General features: G+C 36.8%; 1 protein-coding gene across 2 annotated transcripts in view; it reads right to left on the reverse strand.

The window, feature by feature from the left end:
- Window positions 1–15,140, reverse strand: part of LOC124171393 — a 170,900-nt gene that overhangs the window by 17,870 nt on the left and 137,890 nt on the right. The window lies entirely within an intron of this gene.

The raw sequence follows: 15,140 nt of genomic DNA on the forward strand, positions 1-15,140 counted from the left end.
ATGATGAAGGATTTTTCGATGATGAACGAAAATATGAATGCGATTATATTTGGTTCATTAGCTAGATGTATGTATCAGGTTAAATTATACTTAAATGATTTTTGGTGGCTGCATTTATACCTCAAACGTTTCGTGCTTAGCAGACCTTGTCACTGTAAAATAATATAAACAGGACCATTTATTACTAAGATGGAAGGTTTTCAAAACCTCTCTCATTTTGACAAAATGTGCCTAAACTAATTGATAATGTAAGTAAGCACTAGATTTAAAATGTATAATGTTATTTTTTGTTGAAAATCCTTCATCCTCTTACCGTTTGAATTTCTTCATACTTCACATCATCTGCTTACATGGATTTAATTGTATGAAAATGGCTCTGAACTAAACAAAAATTCATCACATTATTCTGCACGTTGTTTACCCCAATTACGTGTGTATACGATTCTTCAATTAGAATAATAAGATCTCAGTGTTTGATCCGACATTTTACCCTTTTTCTCTAGCGTTGCGGAAATATTGAAACTGACTGTGGATATTCTATATCATTTGACTTGATCTTTTAAAGCCTTGAGCTCTTTAAATCTTTTCCTTTCTCTAATTACCCAAAAAAACAGTCACACACTACAGACTGAATTGTGAGCATTAGGGTTTTGGTATCAAAAAATTCCCAGGAAAAGATTTTCGCATCGTTTTGGCCCGAAAAAAGGCATCAAAAGATTTTGACACGATTCTCGGTTTGGTCATGTTCCACCAATCGTACAAGGGCATAACACGATCGCGGGTGCGGAGTTTTTTGCACAGACCATTCTCTCGGATACCACCCGTAAAAACAATTTTTAAAAAACCATGCAAAACTTTTTAGACTTACACGCCGGTAGAATCTTGAAAATATTGAAATGATCTGTGGTGAATAAAATGGCCTGCGTAGACGCACGATATTTTGAGAAAAGGCATTAAAAATAAGTAGAAAAATTATTTGAATTGCTCCTAAATATTTCACATGAAAAAAGTAATTACTCATTTTACAAAGTGGACCACAAAGAATTTTCAGCTGGGCAATGCAAAGGTAATTAAGCACTCGTTTGGGAATATTGTAGGGAACTTTATAATGATGAGACAAAGAGAGCGCGAGAAAATAGGTTGCTCAATAAACTATTCATAGTAATAAATTGGATATTATTTAAGAAGACAAAAACTAACTCGTTATGATCAAAATCCATTACAGAAAATAAAGTTTCACACTATGAACAAGTAAGTACCTATTATTCACGACCAAAAATGATTTTCTACCGAAATTATGACTTAGAAACTTGAAACTCTTCTCCCGACATACAGAATGGTTTTATTTCTTATTGCCACACAAGTCATCCCACATCTAGCTTATTTTACATTGAAAATGCTCAAAAATATTTATTACAGAGGAATGAATTAAAAACTAAGCTACATAAGGAACGGTTACTTAAATGGCTACTAGGGGAAATGGAACAGGAAAAATGTAGCCAATGTAGTCAGATAATCTTTTCTCATACCGCTATCGCTGCTTTTTAATAGCGGAAAATCAGCAATGTAATTGAACGAAGAAGAGACAATGGCATTTATGATGACTTTTACAGGTAATATATATCAATAACATAAAAAGTAATTCAAATCACTGCATGAAACCATAGAGATGACATTCAGTGTTAAAAAGCGTAGATAGCGTAGCGGACGACGCGTCGCGACGCGGGTGGGGCTACTGCAGCGCATTTGACGGGAGTTTGCCGTAAACTAGCACCCTCCCCTAACGTTTTCCCTCCCCTCCATTCCCCATTACCTTTTTATTCTTGCTTTGCGTGTTGCATGCCGTAGGGATACTATGCGGGATATGATTTAATTAAAATCACTCAATGTGCAAAGCAAATGCCCATTTATTTTCTCAAAATTAGCAGACAAAAGTCACTCCGCAACCAAGTACAATGATTTGAATTAGTAAATAAATAAACACTAAACATAGGATGGCGAAAACCTGGCTAGCATCTCTCCATGCCTCACTTGTGGACACTAAGTCCTCGCACCCATACACACAGCGAACTATAACTCCTCAGTGTCATCAAAAATTACGGGATAGGAACACCACGTAGAAAATTCTTTTACCAGTTGCCACTTCACTGCGCTGAATATGAAATTATTGATTGTTGAAACACACAAATTCGTAAGCAAAATCAAGATCACCCTACAGGCATTGATGGGCTGAATATACGTGACTACTTTAGATAATAACTTTTTCGAAAATATAAAATTGTCAACCACGATGTCTCCATGTTTCTGGGTTTCACCGCGTGGATTTTCTTTGTGACGACAGTTTCGACCTGAAGACGCCGATTGGAATACCGGAGAAACTGTCGTCACAAAGAAAATCCACGCGGTGAAACCCAGAAACATAGAGACATCATCTAGACAACGCCGCGGAAAACTACGCATCAAATTGTCAACCACTTCGCACACCACACGCAGGCTTAAAAACTTGATGTAGAGAGAATCTCGTCTGAGAATCTCGAAAATTAATAACTATATACAAACAACGCCTAAAAACGTACATTGCGAGAGCACAAGGTCTAACCAGTCCACAGTTAGTGGATGTTTTCATAACGATCAAAACTTTCGAAATGAGGAGGAAATAATTTTTAACGCAATAAATTTTATTAATCAAAACTATCGTATGAAACCATAGCGTTAGTTCAGGCGCACACTCGCCCAGCCCTGGTGGCGCACGCTGCAAACAGTTTGCCCGGCTAGTGCCTCCGCTGTGCATGAAACAAGTAATTTAGTTCTAGCAAAGTTCTATTCAAGGATTAAGGTCGCCATCTTGAAGTTCCCTTGAAAAGGTGGCTTGGTGGTGTAGTTGGTTAACACGCCTGACCAACTATCGTGACATTCGAGTTCTAATCCCGGATAGGCCAAATATTTTTCATTGTGAACTTAATCCTTAGTGAGTTCTGAGGAACTGTTAGCCTAAGACAAAAATGAACGAAAATTTGAATACACAGTATGCAGAACGCACCTAAAGCTATTTTTAACGTCATCGCATCTCCTGAGATGAATTTGATTCCCTTGCTTAGGCAGGACTCCCCTTTAATAAATGAGGCTACAATCGTAATTTTGGTGATGGTCGAAGGATAAGAGAGAAAACGTAAAGCGTAAGTAATAAAATGTAAGTGATAAAACTTAGCTAAGTGATGGTGGTGAAACGATGTAAATTTCTGGTCCTCCGGCTTTTAGGAGTAACTTATCTCACATCATCAGTGGAATGGAGAGTACCTTGTCGATAAATTATGATCTTCATCATTCGCTTGATATGCCGATAGGTTTTCAAAAAAACTGTATCCTAAAGTACCATCTTCTCATCTGGATATCAGGGCGTCTAAGGATGGCAACCCTCCTTCTGCTTCCGCTTCTGTAGTGAATCGTATGCAATGATCAATATTATTTAGATAATCATCAAATTCTTCTAATTTCCTCAGGCCGTGTCTCTACACCACGAAGATGTCCTACACGAAGTGTAACTACCTTGAGGGCTTGATTATAGCATTACCCAATCCATTTTCCTAGCTTCTATGTAGCATTTTCGAGTCGTTTCTCCATTCTCCTTGGTTGGTTGCCATCCATTAAGATATTGGGCACCAATATTACAAAAGGTGATCATCAAGTCGGCCTCTCCATGTGTTGTCAAACACCACGCACTTTAAGGGGGTTTACAGAAGTCGTCACTCGTGTCGCTGACGGACACATTGATCTGAGTGTTACGGGAAAATAACGTATAATTAGGGGTGTCAACCGAAATTTACATTCGTGTTGATGTGATTATCAAATTAATAACTCTTCAATGCTACTCCTCGCAATTGAAAAGCAGTTATAATGCAAAATATTGGAAAAAGTGGATCGCATTGCACTCATCACCGCGCTGGGGATATTTTTGAAAGCCGATGAAAATGCGACCGAAGTGGCAACAGAAATCAGCCTTCAATGGGATGGAATTGGGCTTCCTCTATGCAGTCCCCATGTAATATACGCTGAGTTTTCGCATGATTCGACCACTTTTACTGCTTCCATAAGATTTCTTCCGAACCACTGTGACAGCTGCCACGCTAGAAAATCACGTGAATGGTATAGACACGTCAAAGGTGAGTGAGATGTCCTGAGACCACAAGTTTCCTATTAATTCCTGAAAGCATCTGAGAAAATTCTGCGACATTTTTATGGAGGAGCTTGCCTTTTTGAACTATGGCTAGAGAATGGAGGAAATATTTTAAGCTAAATGATACATGGGCGAGTAAATGGTCGTTAAAAGAGGCTTTTTGTTGAATTCCTTCGTATACTACTGGTATTCCTAATACACATGGTATTTTCATGAATCGGTGGGGGAATTTCATGAAATTATCGCAAGGAATGTACCAGCGGATTTAAAAAGAAATCCCCTACATGACAGAATCTATGCAATACAATTTTATTCATCTACATACTACCCCAAAAGCAACCTCAATACGTAATCGGTGTTAGGATACCAGCCATTTACAGATATAAACTATACCTAACGTCGCTCAAACGAAATTGCATCAAGCTTCCATTAACATCCTTTATTGTTCGGGGGAATACGAATTCTCATACCTTTCTGCTCAGTAAACTATCTCGCTCGATTTATTGCTTCGGTCGTACCTAGAGATGTAGTGCGAGCCGCGAGCCGAGTAATATGACGTTCTCCGTGTCGCTCTTAAAGATATCTATTCTCAATTGCTCAAGCCATACAAGCCTAGGACGCAACCTCCAAGTCTCTTGCGGCACCCAGCCATTAATCTTTTAACATATGTGTAACGCTTCCTCTACGCTCGTTGCCCTTTTCGTTAAAACCATTCAGGGTGTATACATGGGGGTAGTTGGACAAACTCTTCAATAAATGCGCAGATAAAATACTTAACATGGTTAGAGGATTGATGATTAGAGGTTAGAGGACACACTAACAGATTTGTACTTCACGTTGGAATGTAGGCAGAATTTTTTAGAAACGACTCGTGCAGCTGAAGGCTGATGTGAACTAAAAGCTTTGAAAAATTGGCAGGGGAAAGAGCTCTTGGTAACTCAATGTTTTAGGCATGCAAGTACGTAGTACAGCCGCTAAGATCTACTGCGAGGTTACCAATGCTACTGAATTTTTAGTATGCTACTGTTTATAATCAATATGAGAATTGATTTCAATCCTATTTTTACTGGATTCATAGTCTATGTCAATACGAACTAATAAATAAACATATTTGACTATCATTGAAACCGAATACATTTTTTCAGTACTTTTCAGTAATTCAAATTCAGTACATTTCCAATCGCTAAAATTTATCAATTAGGTAAGGTGCCAGATTTTTCGTATTTGTTGCAAAACATTCTTCAATATTAAGTCTAATACAATTGCAGCACACTGAAGTTAACCCTGTACAAGAAATAGGTAGCTGTAATAGTTTCATCCGCGGTCCCCGTACACTTCACGAATATGCGCCAATTTCATTCTGCATTGCAATTGGTTCGTGAAATTTCTCCTCTTTTTGTTCTCGTATTCTCCAAGATTGTTGGTATTGTTTCGGTGGATAAACTGAGAGGCATCACAATTACCCATTAGAACTTCCTCCAACGGTATTAAGTTCCAATAATATAACAGATTACTTAAGGCTCGGCTCTCTGAAACCTCTTCATATTGGAAATAAAAGAATAAAACTTTGTAAGGCTCACTTGTATATTTAAAGCCTTTCCCCATCTTTTCCATCCCCATCAGTGAACTCACACAGTGACAGCCTTAAAAATTTCTAAGTGCCCATCCACCTGTGTGCTATTAAAATTTTCCAAGAAAGAGTACCACGCAGTGATTCTGCTAAAATTCCTCCAGTGATCCATGTCCTTCGGGGAAATCAGTATCCCATGCCCGCACCATCTTTAGCCGGACTCGTGAACTACCATAGACTATTGTGACTTGGATAACTCAATGTACCCCCGCTAATATTCTCTTTATTCTCCTCTTCTCCAACACCGCAACCTTCCTTAGCCCCTCTTTCCCTCACCCACCTTACCCCCTCCCTCTCCTCACTGATCAGATACCTATCCACACAGGGAAAACCCTCCTCCCAAACTAAGTCTCCTCCTCCTTCTCCCCCTCCATTCCCTGCTTAACCCCCACCCCCACTCACAAAATCCACTCCCTTCCGATAGATGTCCTTTCTGTCACATTGAATTTTGTATAAATATGAGATGCATGTAATATCAGTCACCTGATAATGTAACTGTGTTACGAAACCCGGGTCGTGCCTATTTAAATATACAAGTGAACATTACAAAGTTTTGTTCTTTTATTTCCAACCAAGTTCCAATAAGTTTCATTTAGGCTCCGTAAACAGTAATATTTACTCTGTTTTCAGAGAAAAGTTTGTTTGATCACACAGATTCTGATTTCATCAGCCTCTCCTATAATATCAGCTATTTACCTCGGAGAAACTACTTTCAAAATGAAAAGTTTTAATAATTTCATAGTGTTATATGAATTTCCCATCTTTCGGAAGCTTTTTAAATGTTCATTATTGTATATAATGAGTATGTGAATCGATTGAATTCGTACTTGGAGCTTTTAAAGTTTTGAGGCTTATTAAATCCATTCACTTGCCCAATGGCATAGATATGGGGACCCAGTCTGAAGCCTAGCTGCCACTAGACAACACCAGGGGTCGGTGAAATCGGTTTTTGGTCATTTGCAACTTTTATACACACCACGGTGCGGGACGTCTCGCTAGGTCACTGGACAGACTCAGAGATGAGACGAGGTTGATTGAGACCGGCGCTAATGAGGGTCAGAACCTCCTCTGGAACTTCCTAATGGAATCGCAGCGGCTAAAACTTTCTGCAGACCCGGAAATCAGCCACAGACCGTTAAGTGCCGCGCTATTAAAAAGTTCCGTGGTAAATAAAACAAGACCATGTGAAAAAATCACTTATCCCTTAACGGGCGAGAGTTTCAAGTTTATTCAGAATGTATTCCTTTCCTTTTAAAGCACTTTCGGAAGGGCGATGCTTTCGCTGCCCATTGGGGAGTAAGAGGTGTCTTCGAAATGGCGACCCCGCTCTCTACCGCTAAGCCAGGCTCCTTGATTTTTTAATTGGAGAGTGAAAGTATGCCAACTGTATAAAGCCCTTAGCAGCGAAATGAATTTCAGTCAGAGTTGAAGAATCTCCATGTCCTAGCGGCACTGTCGCCTCGACCAAAAATCATACTTTCATATCTCATCCCATTCATCTAATAGCAATACCCCGGTTCTCTCACCAGTTGATTAGGAAACGTGCAAACACATCTCATCCCATTAATCTTGTTGCAATACCCCAGAATTCTCACCGGTTGATTAGAAGTAAGTAGTTACTTTCGTAAAATTCCCGTAAAAATTCCTCTTAGATCACTCTCGGAAGTTTATCAATTTTTGTAAAATTTAATTTCACGCCAGATGCAACCAACGTTTAACTTTTTTTATAAATTATTTCTCCACGGATAGAAGTGGGATTACCAAACGGACCGCTATTCAAATAATTATCATATAATTAAAAAACAAGTAAAAGATGATAATAATTATATAAGTATTACGAAGATGCTTTAATTTAAAAACGTGTAAACCATAATTATTCCTTTCGAGACCCTATTGATAAATAATAATTGACCAAAGGTTTGAATAGATGTTTTGCAGATGGCCGTTTTTTAGTTTACTATTGTACAGAAATTGGAAAAAATAAAGCCACATATCACAGCAACTGATAAACCTAACATGAACAGCATTCAGCTTTCTTTTGCCCGAAAAAATAACCGATCAACGAGAAAATGAACATTGAAGTAGTATATCACTTTTCCTCCTCAAAACACTCAAAAGGTCGCACTCATGGATTCCAGTCCATTATATTTGAGGCCATAAATGTCCTGTGCAAGCAATCAGGACAGAATGTTCGCCAACATATTACCCGGCTATTTGGGTCCAAGCGTGACATTTATATCTGATATCGGCATTTGACAGAAGAGATTTACCGCAATTCTTTTCGAAGGAAAAATTGTCTCCACACATGGGAATGACTGAAAGTAGAGGGATAAAAGGAAGACTGGCTATTACACAGTAAAACGTGCTAGCGCTTAGGTATGCAATTATTTACAATTGTGATGGAATTATGAACACTGATTCCACAAACAATTCTTATGCATTCAAAATTATATGGTAAATAGTAGTTGTCTTATTTCTGTCTTTATGATGAATAAATTCTAACAGGGTAAGTCAGAGGCATTAAGTCACATATGCAGTAATATTATAATTTTATTTATTTCAATTAACTTTGTGGATACTTGTTTTTACACGATGACTTTTAACTGAGTAAATGGTACATATGTAAGTTTATTGCGTACAGTTTTTAACATAATAATAATAAATCGTTACTCAATATTTCATTCTAATTTCACCTATGACTCTAAGCCTCATTAAGGTGACACGGTGATGACCTTACAGAAACTCAGCCACAAATCATGGAATTATTTGACGCCAATGCAGAATTTAAGACATGTTCGTGAAAAATGGATGCGATGATGATGCATATTATTTATAAAAAAATCGCGGTTTCGACAAAATTGAAATCTTAGTCATTCTTCCATCTTATTATTATATTATTATTATTAGATTAAGATTATTGTAGCCTTGTTTATAATTACATGCCTAAAGAGTTGGATGAAAGTTACAAAGGCTACGTAATTCATGTGTAAGAAAGATATGTATTCAATTTAAGAAAGGATGTTCATGTATCACAGTACAGAATCAGCCTTGGTTGTGTAACTCTTTGTATCCGAAGAAAATATCTACTCGGTGCTCTCCTTTTTAAGATTTTCAGGGAGGCTATCCCTAATTATCTCCGGGATATCTTTATTAACAGATCAGTAACTACTCACATGTCATCTCGCAAAAAGGACTATTTATGTGTTATCCTACTCCACGCACAGCTACCTACCAGAAATAATTTCTAGTAACGGCATCTAAATTTTGGAATTATTTCCTTGAGGATTTAAAATAGAAGGGCTCCATTCATGCATTTAAATATAAATTATGCATGGCTTTGCTCAATGAAGAGCGAAAATAAACTCCTACATAAAGTACAGCCAACATATTCCATGTGTTGTCAAATTTCAATCCTTGTTTATGTGTCATTTCTTTATTATCGGTGTATGAAACAATTTTGTTGTTATTACTTGATGTTTTCATGAACTTTGTGTTTTAAATGAGCCACATATTGTAAATTGTGTTTTGCTCCAAGGGTATAGCCAGATCATGAATAAATATCTATTCTATTCTATTCCATCATCGAAAGTTGAATGATAAACACGCCTTCAATGAATCGACCGCTACGAGTTAAAATTGATGTAATCTAGATCTTGACGGATGTTAAAATTTCCCATTCCGCCTATTTAATTGATGACTGCGTTTTTACACATTTAAATTCCTTACTAGGGATTATACATTATTTAAAAATGATTATAAGGTCTTACTGGCCGCCACTTTATTCAGTGCATAAAAGTATCCTCCAGTATTCTCATAACCACCTGATTCAGCTTTAACAATAATAATGAGGCTGTTGCAATAATAAAGTGAGACATGTTAGGATTTCATAGCCTGATGTTGCACTACGTGAATTCACCCAATTTGAATTTTACGAAGATCCATGGCTAATATTTTAATAAATACAGCCCAATAACGACTGACAGGGTAAGAGCTGTTAAACAATGAATAAAATTGCCCCCACGAATTCAATGCAAAGATGTCAATATACTGAGCGGATATCAGAACAGCATACTGCTGGTTATAAGATCAAGCACAGCAATGGAAATTCAATACCTGTTATCATTCAACTAGCCCCGAAGATATACAAAGGACAATTTCTCAATTAATAATTATTTCTAGTGGACGATTCCAGATGGTGATTGGTGATTAGCAATGGCGGTTGATTTCAATCGATTTCCAATATTTGAAAATCATTACTACTCACCATTCACCATAACATATGTCATATGGATAATTTCTAGTATTTGTCAGGCTCAGCCATTCTCCATGTAACGTCTATATGTATGTTGAGTGCGACGGTTACGCTATGAGCAGCAAGCGATATGCTCACCATCGCAAAAAAATCGAGCAACACAGCTCAGCAAAAGGTGATAAAATCAGCATTTTCTTTTACTCGATACTCTTGAACTCCAAAGGCATGTAATATAGTTAAATAGTATTTTTATTTACTTCTGTGATCATTAGGCTCATATTTCATTATTTAATGCAAAAAATACATACAAGAATAAAACTGTTATCGAAAACTTTATAGGCAGATGGTTCTGCTGATCGCACGCAAATGATTTATTTTCACACGAGTGCCATGCTGCTGTCTGATAATCCGAATAACGACATCCGAAAAATAATCCGAATGTCTTCGGAGGGATCATTCATAGCGATCAAAGTCAAACTACGTGTTTGCAAGGTGATGAATTTCTGGAATAACAGGATACAACACATTGTAAGGGTATAAACCCTGAAAATTTTCTGAAGCATTGGAACGTGGTGATTTGGGAAATAGCCAAAGACATTTGGGAAAGACGAGCACTTTTTCATCATAAATGGTCTCCGATTACTCGTCACCGATTCCGTATTACACACGTTCGTAAGGTAGAATCTATCAACGAAATAAATCGGTTATCATGGATTTTTGCACTGAGTAAATTATTTATGACAGTATCTTATTGTTGATTAACTCCCATAATTGAGATATATTTGTGATGCTAAAAAGGTGGAGAGGTTGTAGATTTGAAGTATATTTGATTCAAAACTACCTGCGAATATAATGAGATACGGATTCTATCGCACGTGTTGAGCAAATAATTTTATCCGGCAGAACTTTCTCCATGGATAACATGACCGACTTAGAAGTTGTGCAGCACCTATTTAAACGATAGCATACTTTCTGGTAAGAGTCATTATCTACCTTTCATTTCCTCCAGTTAGTTTTCCCTAGTTCAAAATATGGTGGGTTTCTATTATTTTTTATTGCCTAAATAGAAAGATTATTACTCCTGGAGTATGCATTTCACGCTTTTAGATTTTTAAATGACGATATCTATTTTTCGCGATTAAATGCAAAGTTAAAATTTTCAAGAGCGCGAATACGCGACGGCTAAGTATAAATGCTGGGAAAACCCCGTGTGACGTAATTTTGGTTCCCGCTGTCGGGGTGTGAGGTGACCTTGGGGCGAAGCTTTGAGCGCTGATACGATTCAGGCTGCTAGCAAGTAGCGGAGTACCCTGCTAGCAGGTAGCGCTTGTCTTAAATAAGGATTATTAATACCCTATCAAACGAAGGAAACTTTCCGACCTTAGTCAGTTTTAATAGATGATTATTAAGAAATGTTTCCCCTGAGCTCTGTGCCTTATGCATGCATTGGTAATCTGAGACGATGTAAATCTCCTATCTGCTCGTATAGAAACTATGTCCCTGTGACGTCACGTGGAAAGGCATCGCATGGGCGCCAATCTGGCCTTTTTCAAATGCGGTTAAAATTGACCATTGCCATTCGTCTAAACCGGGATTTATAAAACCAAGTAATTTGTATATTATGAATACATTAATGGTGGGTAACGAATCGCAATCAATAGCTTTCATTTTCTTTGATGAAGGAAACTACCCTATTGACTCAGGGGCTACCCAGAGGTCATCTGCTTGTCAATCACTAGACTCTCATTACCCCTTTACTTCAAACTTCCATGACAGTGGCCTCAGAAGGGGAAATGGGACCTGAGTAATCTAGCTTAGCTCTAATTTTTCCTTTGAAGAACACGATACGTTACAGGTAACCATGCTTCCATCGTTATTCTCGCCGAATGGCTATTAAGCTGGCTTTTTGATCGACGTTTAAGATTGATTTTCGTGTTCCGCGGTTGATAGCAAAAATTCCGTGTTTTATTCCATAAATTATGCACGCGACACACAACATTCACTATGGATGTTCGTGAATGCAAGACTTAGATGGAACTATTGGCTTCACCGCCGTTCGCACTAATCACTGGTCGCACCATAGGTGCGCAGAGATGCCGTCCCAGAAAACCAATACTCACCAAAAACTATGTCTGTAATGTGTAGGTAGTCTGTTACTCGTAATATTAGAATTAGAGCGTTGAAAACATGAGTTGGCGATTTTTATATACAATTTATACAGAATTATATACGCAAAGTAAATCATTTCATTTTCATTCATATTGTTTTATCTTTTTTATCATGTCTTGCTATTATTCCTTTTTTCTTGCACGTGTAAAATTTAAATATTTAATTATCTTTTTGTTTTATTTTTTGCTATATTTCAAATAATATGAAGACTTTCAAAATATGTAATTATATGTAAAAATGTGTAAACTTGAAGAATTGGGAAGACACACAAATGACTCATAAAAGAGTAACATGACGAAGCGGAAGTACATGTAGTTGCAACTGTAGGATCATAGTTCCACATGTCTGTTAGTTATGTATCATTAGCTGCCCCGAACCTGGACTTAAAAATATTCACTAGTTTGATCAATCTTTATTCAGTTTACAGAGGGAAGTTTAGCGGAAAGGATATGAGAATTGCGCGTTAATTTGGAGAGGCTGAGCAGAATACGGAAGGACTTGTTTTGAACGATTTCTTTACTTTTGCGGACTAATCTATCATTAGCAAAGATCTCACAGTGGAGTGTTGGCCTGAATAAACAAGAGTATAATTTTACTCATAGGGCTCAGTTTTCAGCTCACGAACTGTGGGAATGTGAAAAGGGGGTGGAGAGTTCCGTTGCATGCTGGTTATTGCAGTTCTTACGCCAACTATGACGATTGTTGACGCAATTTTTCGATAGATGGTCGAGGATGAACATATGTTTATATTTATGTGTAGAATAAAATTACTACGTTAATTTTCACAGCTGTTTACTAATTTACAGCCGGTTAAAGGCTATCAAGATCAATTGACCTTGATATTGAGTCTTGCAGTTGAAGCCTTGGTCGGTACAGTAAATAAATATCTGCGAAACTTAACGAAGTGATTTTATTCTACACATCGCAATGCGGTTCTACAAAGCAAGGCCTAAGAATGTGATATGTATGGCTATACTTATAATTTTGTAATGAAACTCTCCTGATTTTTTTTTTCTATTTCAACCAGAATTTTTTTCAAAATCAACCAAGTAAGAGCCAAAATAATTATACGTATATAATACGTATATATAATATAAAGCACGATACAATATCCCTCTTCATTCATAGCTTCGCATCGACGAAAATACTTCGGCTTCAATAAAAGATAAGTGATGCCAAAACTAGGGTGAGAATATTTGCCTGATAAGTATCATACACTGCTCTAATAAGGCACTAATTGCAGCACACTGCTGCTGAAAAGTGGAATTCCTTTGATTGTCTGAGTGATCATATTAAAAAATAAAGTCTGAAAGCAGAGAATTCTAAAAATAAAACCTTTTACAAGAAAAAATCACTTGATAGATTTTTGCATTGAAAAATGTCGAATAAATGAAAAAATGAAAGGTTTTAAAAATAGGCTTTTAAGTTAAAACGAAATGTAGGATTTTACATCTTTATTGATAAAAACTTGAATACAAGTGTCATTTATACCCAGCCAGTTAAATGAATTAATTTAAAAAAAATGTAATTTAATAATATAAAGATAATATGACAGCGGAGGGAAAATTGAAAATTCTTTTTTTCTTATATAACACTGTAGAACTACTGCAGTCTGAGAAGCATTTCATTAGCCTGTATCTTAGTTTTTATGGGCTGCTCACGATTGCATGTAAGACCAATACATAATATTAGAAGCTGAACTGTGAACGTTTGGCAAGCGGAAATTGAAACGCATTCAAATTTAACACATAATTCACTTTAATTCGTATTATGCAATTAAATTGAATTAAATTTGGCATCATTCCATTCATAGATCATATGTGCTTAGATCATAATTACCCAATTTACTTTATGGAATCTTGCTTGGCATTTATAAATATTTTTGTCGTTATATATATTTCAGGCTTAAACTACATTGATAACTCCGACCCATTATTTCCATTGCATAAAGTAAAAAATCTAACCGTATAGGTTGCACCGCAGTCGTCATAAACGCAGCACGTTCTCGTACAAAACCTCAAAAAATTAGATAAATGAAAATTTCAGCACATCTTAAGATTGAAGAACGAAAGATTTTGAGTAATTTAACATGGTCAACTGGCTGGATGGCGATACTCGGTGGAACTTGATGGCAGGAAACATAATAAAAGAGACACTGTTATAATGTTATATGTTCTATAGAACTTCTGTGGAACATACAATAGTGTACCTATACTATTTTAGCATGGTGTTTAAAACGATGAAAAACACAGAGAGCATCATGAAAAAAGGATTCTTTCTTCACCGCGACTTTAATTTTGAAGCCATACAAAATGATGGCAATGGAAATACGAAAGGAAGAAAAGAAATATGAAATAAAACAAGTATTTGAGCATCAAACTTGGATTTAGTCCCTCCTAAGTCAATCGCTGTCCAGAAAGGGTCGTGTATTGTCCTCATGATGAAATGCACCCAGTCATAAGTGGAGTGGGTGCAGAATTTTCACGTTCTCTGAGTAACGCCTTTCACAACACGAAAGTGGTTGACTTTTTTCCCTAGACTTCACTTTAGATGTCTCAATGCACGATTACTTACCAATTATTAACAAAGATTTAAGGGAGAACATGTCACCGGAAAAGTCGTTAAATATTTATTAACAAACAGGTAAAGGTTTGAAAGGACACAAAAATTTTGACGGCGAAGTCTGCAATGAGACGTAAGAAGGCTAATTAAATCGACGAAGGATACTTTCATGGCGAATAATGTAATTTGCTCCTAAGATAAATGATGCCCTCATCAAATGTCTCCAATGGAATGGGAGCTATCTTTGCCAATATAAGTACTAACCAAAGGGGAAGCAGGATCATACATTTAAATTAGGGTATCTTTGTGAGCTAAATAATGTTACCTAGAATGATTCTCACACATAATACAAA

This window comes from Ischnura elegans, chromosome X, assembly GCF_921293095.1.
Source record: "Ischnura elegans chromosome X, ioIscEleg1.1, whole genome shotgun sequence".
NCBI classification, from domain to species: Eukaryota; Metazoa; Arthropoda; class Insecta; order Odonata; family Coenagrionidae; genus Ischnura; species Ischnura elegans.